Here is a 14,853-nt window from a genome sequence, read left to right as displayed (position 1 = left end):
ACTAATCTCCATCCTGTAGAGACTGGCATTGGGAGCTGGGTCAACATTAGCTCCGCTTGAAAGTAAAAAAAAAAAAAAAAAAAGATAGACAAGCGTCTCGATGATATAGGGCTAACAGCCCAATAAATATTGTTATTTCTGACCGTTTCAAATCAAATGTTGGGACAATATCAGAGTAACAAAAAATGAAATCGGAAAATAATATTTAAACATTGATGATAAGTCCTGTGGTTTGCCACTGTCAAAACACATACAGTGGCTGAAATCAGATATAAAGAGAAACTCTAGGAAAGATAGTTTGGAACAAACTTAAATTTGAAAACCAAAAAAAAAAAAAAAAAAAAAAACCCAAAAAAAATCTTCAATAGACGTCTTCAAGATGTTATTGACAAGTAACGCTCTCGTGTGACGTGTAAATGATGAATAAGCTTTCAATGGCGAGTGCAATTACCAATGTAATTAATTTGATGAGGTTTTTTCCTTCTTTTTTAAAAATGCTTTACGATCCTCAATGCACGTACGTTTATTAAATCGTAATTCTGTGCAGTGTTGTATTATTAAAAAAAGGACAGAAAAATCTAAATTGTTTTATGGAGTTCGTACTCCATTGCGGTGAGATAAATTATATACTTTTTTTCTGAAAAAAAACAAAGGCTTTATCGCCAGTGGAGAACTAATAATAATAATAATAATAATAATAATAATAATAATAATAATAATAATAATAATAATAATAATAATAATAATAATAATAATAATAATGATGATGATGATGATAATGATGATGATGATGACAAATCATAAAAATCGAAAATGTGCAAGAAGATAGTTTTGAATGACGATGCCTGCCCTTGCACCTATTTTAAATAAAATTTAATTCTTTTAAGTTTTATCAATTCGCCATTCATAATTTCGATGTCAACCTTTTTCAATGGCCCTCGTTCATTTGACGCAACATTAAAAAACAAGCTTGAAAAGTATAATCAACGACAGGACAAAACGAAAGCAGCAAAATGGTTAATGACGTCACAGAACAATTTGACCTCTATTCCTTAATTTTATTATGTTCACGAACGACTTGCACATAATTGTGGGTCTGATAAGCGAACGCAATTATGGGCTAGATTTAATATTGTTTTAGTTCGCGTTGTTTGAGAGTATTTCCATTACAGCTATAACCCCATAATAATGTGTGTTATCAGAACTGTAAATAAGTACGTGTTGTTCACGACGTTAAATTAAATGAATAAATACATATATAAATACACGAAAAAATAACTCATGAATAAATTAACATACATACAAATAATTAAATAAATAAATAAATAAATAAATAAATAAATAAATAAATAAATAAATAAATAAGAAAATAAAATTTGAACTGAATTAAATCTTTAAAAAATAAAACCCAGATGTTCAACCATCAGCTTTGTGTACACTGCACTTGACAACCGAGGTCATCAAAATATACATTCAGAGACAAAAACAAGTATGTAAAAACCAACAGTCAAGTACGGGAAAGGTATGTGAGTGTGTGTGTGTGTGTGTGTGTCGGGGGGGGGGGGGGTGGATACACATTGTAGTATCATCTATCTGAGACAGTCAACTCGTTTTCATTGTCTATAACATCCATATTTATACTTTCTTCTATTCGTCATAAAAACACAGCCAATCCTCTTCTCTCCCCCACCTCTTCCCACCCAATTTCTTCTTCTCTACGACTAAACTGGTGTTTATAATCTCAAACAATACAAAACACTTCGAGGAATACACTCACACAATTTAAGTAGCCTATGTAAACTATTATTAATCGTAGACAAGGACATCAAACCACAAGAATGTCATCGCGTCTGTTATGGTAATGAAGATTTAGTATATTAGCGGGTGAATGAATAGCTTATAAAAAGGGTAGATTGTGTTTCAAAATTGTCCTCTTCCTTTCAAATCTCAAATTAGCGCTTGTTTATAATACATAATGGAAGTACCAAAGTTGATAAAGGCTTGCGTCATAATATTGGGATCCAGTTGACTCGCTTCAAAAAGAAAGGAAAAAAAAACAAAAAACAAACAAATAAATAAAATAAACACAGATTAATGGAATAAAATAAATAAATAAATAGAACAAATAAAATAACGAACAGCCAGGCATTGGAATCGATAAATCGCTGAATTCAATAAACGAAATGGACCACCGAGTTCAAAGATAATGATTAACCAAAACACAAAGACGATTGATGACACATTAGATCGGAATGAGGCGATGACGAAGGAAGCGACTGACAACAAATGGACAAATCAACGATACGCAAGAGCATGGTCGTCCCATGTAGTATAAGGTGTGATAACAAAGTGCATCGTGTAATAGGAATAATTCAAACAAAAACAAAATAAACTTGACGGGAACACAATCCTTAAATCGCATCATAGACTTATTTTTAACACCCCCCCCCCCGCCTTAAAATTTTTTTATTTTTTTTAATTTTAAAAATCTCTAAATATTATTTTGGAATGCTTGTGACGTCATATGGCTCATTTATTTATATATTTTAATAGTAAGTAATGGAATAAACAGTATATTGAGTGTGTTTGATAACTTTGTTAAACCGTAAGTGAATTTTACTTTTTTTTTCTGTTTACCTTTCCATTTAATTAGGAAAACGAAAAGCCTATCAACAAAAGAGAGGAAATTTGATTTTTTTTTTTTCTGCTAGTAGTCCTATAAAACTATACCATTAATAAAACCACTAATACGATGTGTTGAGGTAACACCACGGTGTAGGCTGGTCCGGGCGGAAGGAAATGGGATAGTTTTATCAAGTGTGTACTGAGTCACCTTATATTGGATATAAAATAGGTAGCAAACGGTGGGTACTATGTTATGAGTCAACAATAACATCAGTTGGTGTGTGTTGAAACACCCACAAACACCGACAGGAAACATTATAACCACAATATTTTGATATTAACGTTTATATATATTATATATATATAAAGTGCACGTATGACTATGGTTGACGACTGACGTCACACAACTGTTCGTTGTTTTTTTTTTTTTTTTTTTTGGTTCTTTTTGTGTGTTTTGTTTTTTTTTTCTTTTATTTTGTTGTCCCCCCCCCAAAAAAAAAAAAACACAAACAAACAAACAAGCAAATAGATATAATATGTAATGACTAATATTTAGCTCGTCTGACTGTATGCTAAGACTGGGAATATGAAAATAATATTGTTCTAGGAGCAGGTTATGGTGAACTAATAAATAAGTATGATACTCTCGGATCATCTATGAGGAAATAACTTAATTTATGTTTAGAACCCGTTACGTAGAACTAACAGGGTAACATAATCAAAGCACTGCAAAGTGCGTAATAGCGGTTACGTTTCTCATTCAAGGAAAATACGAGGTGCCGTATGCTCAGCCTAAAATCCATTGTGAAATGCCTTATCCATTCATCCATCTCGCCCATGCAGTGTACAATTTCCAGTTTCCAGGTCCTAGAAAAGGCACGTGCCAAATCATCCTATACTGATAATAGGAGATATAATATTATGAGAGAAGCCGGCGAAATTATGAGCCTCATTCAGTCACTGCTGGATGGCGTAGGTAACTCTATGTGATCATTAGAATACAGTCTCAACGATTTCTTGCAAGAAATTTTACAAGGAACATATTATAATACCATAAAGCCATTGAAGACCGCTGATATCCTGGTTTATGAGATGTCATTAATAACATTCATTTATAATGTGTACAAACTACAATGCTCTTGTATTGGAAATTTTAGAGGGCTTTAAAAATATATAAATAAATTAAACAAAAAAATAAAATAAAAATAATAATAATAATAATAATAATAATAATAATAATAATAATAATAATAATAATAATAATAATAATAATAATAATAATAATAATGATGTTGATGACGATGATGATGATACTATTAATAATAATCTCGATTTCGAGATGGAGTTAGTATAGGTTTAAAGAGTTAAATGGCGCTTGTGATACTTCAATAACATCTCTAAATATAGAAAAAGAAAGTCGGTAAACAGCATACAAAACAATAGAACACACAAAAGCATTTAGTATCAGCGCCCGAAAACAATCTTCAATAATAGGTACTTAGATTAAGATCCAAGCAATAATTTATCCATGTGCCCAGTTTGGGTCATCCAGCAAATTAAAAAAAAAAATAATATAAGCACCAGAGACTAAAAAATTGTCATAAGGTTAAAAAAAAAAAAAATCCCCCCCCAAAAAAACAACAAAATAAATTAATAAATTCCAAGAGGATCCAACACAATATTACGTAAATGACTTAAGCTTGTAGCTCCTTGTAATTCTAGATGTCAAGGGAAATAAAGTCATGTTTACGTGTATGATGCGTTCTGACAGTGAATTCACCACTTCGCGTGTAACAAGCAAACGGTCGAGACGAGATGCAAACTAATCAATCAATCCATCAAGTAAGATCTCCTTACAGCACCAACTCTACCTTCTCTCCCCTCCCCCTCCTTAAAAAAAAAACTAATACACCTCCCATATCCTCGGGACAAGGGAATTTAGCGTAAATGTTATTGCAAATTGCCTTCAAACTTTAAGTTAAGTCTGAGTTCAATCTTCAATGAAGTCACCCCCCCCCCTTTTTTTTTTCTCTTTCACCACTATGTTAAACGAGCATCAAATGTTGACAGTGAGGTCTATTTCGAGAGAGAGAGAGAGAGAGAGAGGGATATATATATATATATATATATATATATATATATATATATATATATATATATATATATATATATATATATATATATATATATATATATATATATATATATATTCAATGGTTTGTAATGGTACAATTTGCAACCGTGTTCTTGAAGTCGGCAACAAACTTTATTGACATCAGACAAGTCAAAATGTAGTCCTGATTGACAAATTACGCCATTGTCGTGAATTCGGATTCTCCTATTATCACTTCTTACACTCTGATATTCTTCATGCAATCTTCCAGCTCTTTTCCAGATTTGAAAGGAACCAGTTTTAATAAACAAAAAATGAATTTGTCACATGTTTGCGTAACTGTTACTTTACTGATATTGACACCGGCTTGAAGGTACCCTACAACGATATTTATGCATAATCTTATGTGCAAATTATGATTTTTCATGCGTAGTCACAGTAGATAGCTTTTTGTAATCCATAATTTTGGCTAGGCTATCTGGAAGTGAGTTATTTACTCGAGAATTTTGCTAATATCTTAAAAGAATAAAGGAAAAGAAAGAAAAACATTCAATTTGAGACAATTTTACTTATTTTTTACCCGGACAAAACTGAATCTGTTAACTTATTATATAATGAACATATCTGTAAAAATCACAATTTAATGTTCTTTATTTTCTGATATGGCTATGGTACCTCTCTATTTAGAATACTTAGTGAATAAGGTTAACATTTTTTCCCCATTTCACCAAATACTTATTATCAGATGTCATAAGGCTGTGACCAAAGCGGTTTTTATCTGACAATAAAATAAAGGGGAATTAAATATTTCTATAAAACTACGAAAGATTGCCACTTTTACTTTTCCTTTCAATAAGCATTACACAAAATATATATAAACATAATATGTGAAGATCGGAACTGAGAACAAAAATTTTGAAAGTACACATATCTTCAATAAACAAAATAAATTTAAAAACAATAAATTTAAGCACGTTTGGCTGGTAGAGAATGGGCAGCGATGGAATATTCATATATCATTATTTATATTGTATACAAGTGACATTGTCACATCAGGGGTCATTTTATCATCATGTTAGCGAAAGGAATACAGATTGCTTTAGAAGGAATTCATTATGAGCTGAAATAACTCTATGAATCGCAATAGATGAGATCAGTGACAAAATTGAAAATCTTTTACAGTTCATTCTCAGATAAGAATTCCTGGATGTAGATGAAATCTAATCAGTGTATATTCTTTAACATCTGGAATGCGTGCCAAGTGTTTTTGAAAGGAATATTAATCATGCTTCCCTTCCAATTCCAAAAATGATAATGCTAATATTATAACACATTGTTTGCATTATCATTTTACATTGTTTTTGTCATCCATAAAAATGATTATATGAACTGTCATTGCTAAAGTCAACAATGTCCACACTATGAACATTTTGACATACTTCCTTAGTGGATTAGCAACGGATCTATCATGGTTAAATTAATATTAAAAGTATGAAAGTAAAGGAATGATGGCTATTATTATTAGAAATATTAATATAAATTCTAGATCAGAGGAAAAGGACTTGAAAACCATCATAAAAAAATAAAAAATACCATATGTGACACATTGTCTGAAAACGTATCCTTAAGAATGAATATAGAATCAGAAATAAGAATTTTGATTTTTTTTCTGCAATGAAAGAAATTGTATTTATTCTTAACAAAAACAACTAGATATTAACAAAAAGTTTCATGTTTGTGCTATACATTCAGTTTCCAGCACCTAATTCATCCTAACATAATATACTACTTTAAGACAGTGGTAGTAAAATAAATTTTAATACAATTAAAAGTTCAGAAAAGTTATCACATTACATTATCTAGTTTTTAGAAAAGGTATCACATAGGTCACATTATTATTTCTAATAAAACATCTTAAAGGCAAATGCTAAGACATCATATCATGCTTCCTCAATGAGTAAACGACTCACGGAGTACCACGAATGTCGTTAAATTGTGTCAAATGTCACATAACAAAAATGACATGTCTTGGGCATCAAACACTGCATCATTACCTGTGCTCTCATTATGTTGCTCACAAAGGCGGTTAATGGGTAAAAATTAATATATCATTTATAAGGGTGTCATTCATTGTCAATTGATCAAACAGGATGATTCATTGGTTGTTCATTTCAATTACTTGGAAAAGAAAAAATCTTCAAACTTTTGTTGAAGGTCTGAAATTGTTCCATTTAACAGCCATGCCTTCCGATTATCCGGTAGAAATTATATTGAAAAAATTCTGACACAGACAGTTATTCCAATTAAGCATCTTCTGTTCTGATAGAAAGTGGTATTTGAATTACCAGCTTCGACTTTTAATTCTATCCCTCACTTGAACACATCATTAAAAATAACTGTTAAAACATTTAAAAAAAAAAAAGGATAAATAAGTAAATATATGAAATTAATGAAAATATTTGTCAACAAGTGCTTGAGGAAAATAAAAAATTTGGAAAACAAAAAAAAAAGAAAAAAAAAAAAAGAAATATTGCACGTAAAAGAATACAGCAATGTCAATGACATCAAACATAAAGCTGATTATTCTTCAAGAAATCCAAATTTCAGAACAAAGTTTTGAATTAAGACCAAATAACTGCTTGATAAAGAAATAATCAATTCCCGGTATATCTATGATTAAATTTAAAAGGTCAGTTGGTCTAAATCACCCTTTACATGACATGACACTTTAAAAAAAATGATTGAGTGTTTTATTCCTCTAAGAAACCAAGTCATTGTTAAAAATATTTTTCAAACAGTTTTTTTTATAACTGTCAATCCATACTAAAAATATATGGGTCAATCTTTAAAAAAAAAAATTTAATGAGACGTCAGTGTAAAAACAAATGGGGTAAAGCTATAAGCCACTCCTGCCCCTAAAAAATCTGATAAATTTGAAAATCCAACGACATGAGAAGGAAAATTTCAATTCTGCTCCATATTGTTGCTTTTTTAAACAGTTGCAAGATATATGGTGAAAAAAAATTGAGAAAATATGAAAGGATTCAACTTAGCACCACCCACAGTTGGGTTGAGTCTTTGACCTCAGGTCACAAGCTGAGCGTCAAACCACCAGACCCCTCAGCTGCATATATCTAATATTTTTATCCATTTCATCTCATCTCCTTGGTAAAAAAATAAAAATGAAGAAATAAATATCAATTTGGCTAATTTGGTATCAGTAAGAGTGCTAGGTCTGAAAATAGAGGTTGTGACTCTTTATGTTGATAATTCTAAAAGAATTATAATACTTACATAAGCCGATTCAATCAAACACAATTGTGGGAAGTCAAATCCAAGAATAATTCCAAGATAAAGTAGATCTTAATGATCTCCCTTTCTTCATTCAAAGACTGCTGCTCCCAGGACGGTCATGCTGTTGCATTGCATTGCTTTAAAAAAATTTTTAAAAAGGGAAGTGGAGGAGGGAGAGAAATGAAAAATCATTTGCTGAATATTAATCTTTTTTAAAGTAACTGAGGACAAACTATTGGTGACATGAAAATAGAACAATACTAAAACAAGATACACATGCTAAGGAATGTTGTCGTCTTATTTTTTTTTCTTTATTCTTTATACACTTCAGGAATTATTCCACTATCCCACATCTAGGAAATCCGGACAAAATGCAAGGAACTGAGGTGTTCAGATTGGAGAGATGTGACTGAGTTACTCTCCTAGAGTGAAAATTTAATTGTTATTTAATCCAAAGAAATAAAGGACTAATATATAACAGATAAATTTTGTGTCTACAATTAGGGCCTTTATATTTTGTTTAGGGGACTCTCAGGCACAACCAAGATGGCCGCAAAACTTTCGCTGAACTGGAAATTTTTAAACCATGAAAATGATGAAACCTTGTAATTTTAGGCGTCTGATGATAAAGATGATAGGCACATTGATAAAATTTTTCAAACTCAAAACATCTTAATTTGACCCAATCAGATTGATGGGACATTCATATAAAATACATTGGTCCATATTTCAGAAAAATTGGTTGAAAACCTACTGTGTTACGAGTAAATTTGCTTTAAAAAATTACTTTGGTTTATTATAGCTTTTTTTTTTTCGACTTTTATTATTTATGGGCCGAATTTCTTGACATTTATATCATTGTTTATATCTCAATGAGACAGGATCATTGATATACTTTGTTTCAAATATAAATATAGAACATAAATTGTTTTTTTCACCTATCAGCCACGCCATGCTAATGAATTTATATTATGATGCAACAATGAGACAACCATCATCAAAATCTACACCCCTGAATCAAGGTATGAGTTGACAGATGTTGACACATGAGCTGTCAAAAGGACCAATCTTTCTTCGGTCAAAATTCTCAAGAACTCCAGAGAACAAAAGTTTTTTATGGTTACACTAGGCGATTAATGAAATTTGGCAGAGCGATATTCTTTAAATAATTGTCTATCGTTGTACCTAGTAATTAAAATGTTTCCATAATTTAAAAAGTTGTTATAATTTAAAAAATGATAAATTTTACATCATTTGCTTTCTAAGAAATGCAATCAGGAATTAAGAATGAAATACACCATTAGAAAGTTGGTTTTGTGTCATTTAAATTTAAAACCAAAATAAACCACCTTAATTAAGTTCACAAATAACGCCATGGTGAAAAAAAAAAAAACAGTTACAAAGTGACTAGATATCTCTTTGATACATATATATCTCTCATGAATTTTATCAATCGCAAAAATAGAAGTCACTACAATTATAAAAAGGAAAACATCTGTATACCTTGCTACTTCTACTAATGTGCAATTTACTACATAAAAATAATGAGACAGAAGTGGCATAATTCATATTTTAAAATTTCTTCAAAATAGACCTGATTAAATATCTCCTCCAAAGGCAGGTTGGACCTGTAGCATAGCGGTTAAGCTGTTTGACTCATGATTTGGAAGGTCCTGGGTTCAAATCCAAATGGGGACAACTCTTTTTTTTGGCTGTCTTTATTGCCAGACTTGTCTGCCAATAAAGACAAACAATTATTGGCAGACACCTGTTTGGCAATAATCAAAAACCTGGACTTTTGATCATTGGCAGACACCTGTCTAGCAATAACCAAAAGCCCAGCCTTTTCGTGATTGGTAGACACGTTTATCACATTGGCAGAAAGATTTTATGCAAAATGCCAAACAAAGCATGAAAAATACCAAATAATCTGAAAAAAATGCCAGTGATAAGTTGTGTCCCATGTCAGTTAATATCAAGTGATATTTAACACAAGATGAAAGTAAATAGTGCTCAAATGCCAAATCCAGCTTTTTAAAAAAAAAAGGAAATGGATCAATGAAATGTAAGTTTTTGACATTCTGAACTGAAAACGTCAAACTGGCAAAATATTGATTTGTTTATGTTTCATTATTTTTCTTCTTACGATTTTTCTTTTATCATGTTCATCATTTCTTTCATTAATTTGTCATTATCATTTTCATCAGGATACTTTTTTTTACCAAGTTTTATAACTATTATGGTAATTAGACATTGTTGTCACAAGAGTAAACGTACAAAAGTCAATGCAATCAGAATCCAAACAAATTTTTCTGGTAGCTACCAGGTAACACTAGATATTGCTCTATTCTTACAACAGAGTAACACCTAGACCTAACCCCTTCCAAACAATAAAGGGCCAAATAAAAAATCCCCCCCCCCCCCCCCAAAAAAAAAGAGCAATGAGCCTATCGGCGGCCAGTGACTGGAGTTATCAAAGGGTCTAATGATGTCAAGTTTGTGTAAGTGTATTGTGCAGTAAAGTGAAAGTGTATGTTGTAGTTGTGTGTTTCAGCCTAGCTAGACTAGAACTAGAAGATACTAGGTAATTTGGAAAACATCCATCTGACACTCCAGCAGTTAGCTGATAAATGGCCTATTGGCTGTGACCCGATTTTTGGGACTTTTGAGTGATGGGTCTCAGAAAAAGTTCCCCATATATTTTTTGTTGATGGGTGGATTTTAATGATTTATGCCTTACTTTCTTCAGGAGGAATTGCTCTATCGTTTGGTGTTGGTTTTTGCTTTTATTTTTAAATCAATGCCAGTTTAGTATATTTTTTTACTGTGGATAAAATAGGCAGGGGTCCATGTTGGGAATTTTCAAAACCACTGAAAATTTTACGCGCTATCGTACCAACCTCCTAACCATAATTTTATGCGTAACCAATTATCTTATTATGTAAACAAAACACCTACCCTATATTGTATGAAGTCCAAAAGCTGCTATTGTACTTTTAGTTTTAGAGTTCTTGTGGGACCAATTAATCCATAAGTCAATTCACACAATTGGTCATAAATTGTAAACATATCACATAATTAACACACATAATTAACATAATCCATCACATTTGACCACCTCCACCCCTCCCATCTTCTTCAATTTCACTTGCTTTTCAAAGCCTCCTTCTCTTGGGAGCAGGCTCTAACTTCTTGCCAAGCTGCCTTTTCTTGGCCAAGGCCGTGAGTTTCTTCACAGCAGTCATGGTTGGGGCAGCCTTCTTTAATTTCTCATCCATTTCATTCCTTTTAGCTGCAGCCTGCCTTTTAGCCTGATAGACCCTATGTGCTGTCCTCATGTTGATGCAGAGTTGGTGGCACACAGGATCATACAGAGGCTCCCTTCTATAAAAATACTGACATGGGTCATGAAGTCAACTTGTTGCTCAGCAGCTCATATTTCACGGTCTGGATTGCTGAGAGCATCCCTATGCCCATTCTTGATGTCTGTTTGTTGATTATTCTGGACATATGAGAAAAGGTGCTCTCAACCTGGGCACCATGAAATATTGTTACCAATGCCTTAATCATTCTTTGAAGGAGGGGATACCTCCTCTCTATATCAAGAGAACACCACCATCTGTCTAGTCTATCATCTTTGTTAAAAGATGGTAGAGCCTTGTCATTAACATACTGCCTAATCTCTTCTTTAACTTTGTGAAGCTCTTCTTCATTGAATAGGTGCTGTGTCTTTGAAGCCAGCTTATCCAGATGAACTTTGACTACAAAGTGGTTGTTAAAAGAAGGGTCGACCGCACTTATGGACTCCAGTGTCTTGTTTGTCAGCAGACACTTCTGCATTTGTTGACCTGCTGCTAAGTACGCATCCCTGACTTTTTCCAAGAAAGAGATTGGAACCTTCTGGTTTGGTTTCCCAATGAAAATATGCCTAAGAGGAAGCAAATTTTTTTCTTCTTGGAGATCAACATCCTGCAAACAATCTGTTATGCATTCTGGTTTCACAAAGCAGTGAAAAAGCTTCATGGATGCAGCATCCTGATAATCATGCAGTTTATGCACCATGGGTTCTTTTGTCTGAACGAAGCAGACATACTCCTTCATGATAGCCAGCACTGAAATATATAGCTCTAACTGCAGTTCAGTCTCTTTACTTTCGAATAAAATCTTGCTAACAATCCTCCTCTTCCTTTCCTCACCATCTTTTGTTTTCTTCTTCTCACCTAATATGGCACAAATGTCAAACACATCTTTCATGTCTTTAAAATTAAGTTTTTTCCTCACCATCATCTCTTTCATTACTGGCAAATAAATGTCTTTGTCTTTCTTGTTAAGAAAAGAAAAATAAAACAGCCTTAAGGCATCCCACATCTGGGTAATCTCCATGGCTCTGTCATATGTGGAAAGCCACCTTGTCGAAGAAGAGTACTGTGGGACACAGTAAGGCAGCTTCAAAAAAGAGCACAATTCTTGTAGATATGATTTATGCTGTGTGCACCACTTGAAGTCTGTATGCAAATCTGCAAAAAGATTCTCCAAATGACGCTGAAATGGAGAACAGAATTTCTTGGCAACATTGTTCATATGGTGGCATGAATCTCCATCGATGTCTAAAAGATGAGGGGCATTTCGCTCTCTTATCTTTGTCTCAACACCAGAAATATGTCCTCTCATCACTGCACACGAATAAAAAAGAATGGTAATTAGATTGCTCCATGGTATGGAAAGGTCTTTGAAAATTTCTACAATGGCATCATAGATTGTCTCTGAGTCACATCTCATTATCTCCACAGATGCAAGATGATGAATCCTTGCCTCTCTATTCTTCACAAAACTAAGAAGCACTGATAACACCTTCTTGTTGCTAGAGCTTGTGGCCTCATCAATGTTTAAAGAAAACGGAGTTGTTTGCAAGTCACTAACAAGAGATTCTGTAATTGTCTTTGCTAAGCCATTATATGCCGCAGAAAAAGAACTCAGATTGACATGTGCCAGAGCAGCAGGATCTTTAGCACAATATTTCGCAACATCCACCAGCACGTTTGCAAATGTCTCAGGCATTGTGTGTTCAAACATTTTCGATAGAATGTATGCCTCCATAGTAGAAATTCTATCTACCAAAGGCACAACAGTGTTTCCTCTCTTTACAGAATTTCCATCGCCCTCTGAAGATCTCGTCTCATCACATTGTTTAACACTTTCACCACTGCCACTACCTTTAGTTTTACACTTTTCAAACAATGGAAATAGTTTGTCTTTCTTACCAGAAAAGCTGCCCAGACTATAATTAGAGTCTTTCAATTTAAGTTTCTTGTAATGAGCTTCAGAACTCAAATGCTCCTTGAGGGCACCCTTCCCTCTTCCACCATAATTTATAACAGCGTTACACAGCTTACAAACAGCTTTCCCTGCAATATTAATCTTATGGATACTGTCTCCAATCTTTACTTTAAACTCCTTCACTGTCACTTCTTCCTCACCCCATCTGAAATTCCATTTGTTCTTTACAGTTTTGTCAATCTCCTTAATCAAAGGCTTTTGGTCTTCTTTAAGGGTATGAAACTGACTAGCCATTTATGAAAATGAATCACAAAAGTTTATAATTATAATAACCCAGTCCGGAGTTCCAGTCAAGAAATAAGAAATTGAAGATAAAAACCAAATTAACTAAGCTATCGACACACCAAAAAAAACACAGTCACTGCTGAGTCGTAGTACAAATCACCTGGATACTATATTATAATAAAACAACTGAAGGAGTAAGTCAAACAGCCACAGAAATAAAGTGATAATTACTAAGTCCAGCAAAAAAACAGAAGATAAACGCCAATCCAAATTGAATGAACCGCATACTAGGTAGAGACACACATGGGCAAATGGGAAGAAAGAAGTTGAGAGTTGAGAGAAGAAAGAAATCAAACAATGACGGGGTATTGTAGGGCAATTAATATCATATCGTTTAAGTATCAATACCCATCAGGCATGAAATAAAAAAGAGATAAGAAAACAAGCGTGATTGATATCGATACCATTAAAAAAAAATTTAAAAAAGAAACCTGGAGTAACCCAGTATCCCGACATTAAAAAGTTGAACGAAACCTCGGGAACAACGAAACAAAATGGCGGCGGGTTAGACTTTCTCACTCGGATCGAAAAAAAAAAACCAAAAAAAATAAAAATTTATATGATTGGGTTCCGTGGAATTTGAAACCACGGAAAAAAATCCGCGGAATCTGAAACCACGGAATTCCGCGGATCCGCGGAAAACATCGACCCCTGAATAGGGTATAATTTAGCTTTGGATAATCTAAAAAATTAGAAATTTGTAAATCAAAATTTCGGTGACAGCACGCAATTTAACATCTTGACTTTTTAATAAAATTAAATTCAGGGATAAGCTGTATACCGCAACCGTGAAATTTGTTCCAGCAAAATCCTTACTCAAATCTTAGCAGCCATTTTAGGCCAGTTTTGAGATCCAAAAGGTGGTAAATACAGGAAATGCAAGTTTCATGTCACTAAGCGCATCAGTAAATTACAAAAACGAAGTGACTATTTCTCTGAATGCTCGGGAAGATAAACCTGATCTCTATTTCTCCGAACGGTTTCCGTTTTCAATATTTTTTTTGTTATTTGCGAGAATGTCTGTGTAAATGATGAATGTGTATGCATTTTTAGGGGGTTTTTTTTGCCAGGGCTTGGCCGCTCTGTCTTTTATTCCCAACTTTCTGTTAGTCTTCTATCTTGAGGTGCTATCCTGTCTTGAGACTTTGGCTTTGTTATTTATGTTTACTTCCGTTCTATTTTTGATAGTGCAGCGCAAA

At 33.0% G+C, this 14,853-nt stretch overlaps 1 protein-coding gene across 1 annotated transcript in view; it reads right to left on the bottom strand.

The window, feature by feature from the left end:
• LOC144981004 (cytoplasmic protein NCK2-like) overlaps nt 1–14,853 on the bottom strand; it is a 28,965-nt gene that overhangs the window by 12,290 nt on the left and 1,822 nt on the right. Inside the window, exon 2 of the mRNA XM_078929052.1 lies at nt 8,033–8,169. The gene's annotated coding sequence lies outside the window, so the exon portion shown is untranslated. The remainder of the gene's footprint in view (nt 1–8,032; nt 8,170–14,853) is intronic.

This window comes from Berghia stephanieae, chromosome 10, assembly GCF_034508935.2.
Source record: "Berghia stephanieae isolate SIO BIC M18660-M18661 chromosome 10, UCSD_Bste_1.3, whole genome shotgun sequence".
NCBI classification, from domain to species: Eukaryota; Metazoa; Mollusca; class Gastropoda; order Nudibranchia; family Aeolidiidae; genus Berghia; species Berghia stephanieae.
The sequence above is the reverse complement of the archived record's forward strand: the minus strand, read 5'-3'. Positions and strand labels throughout refer to the sequence as shown.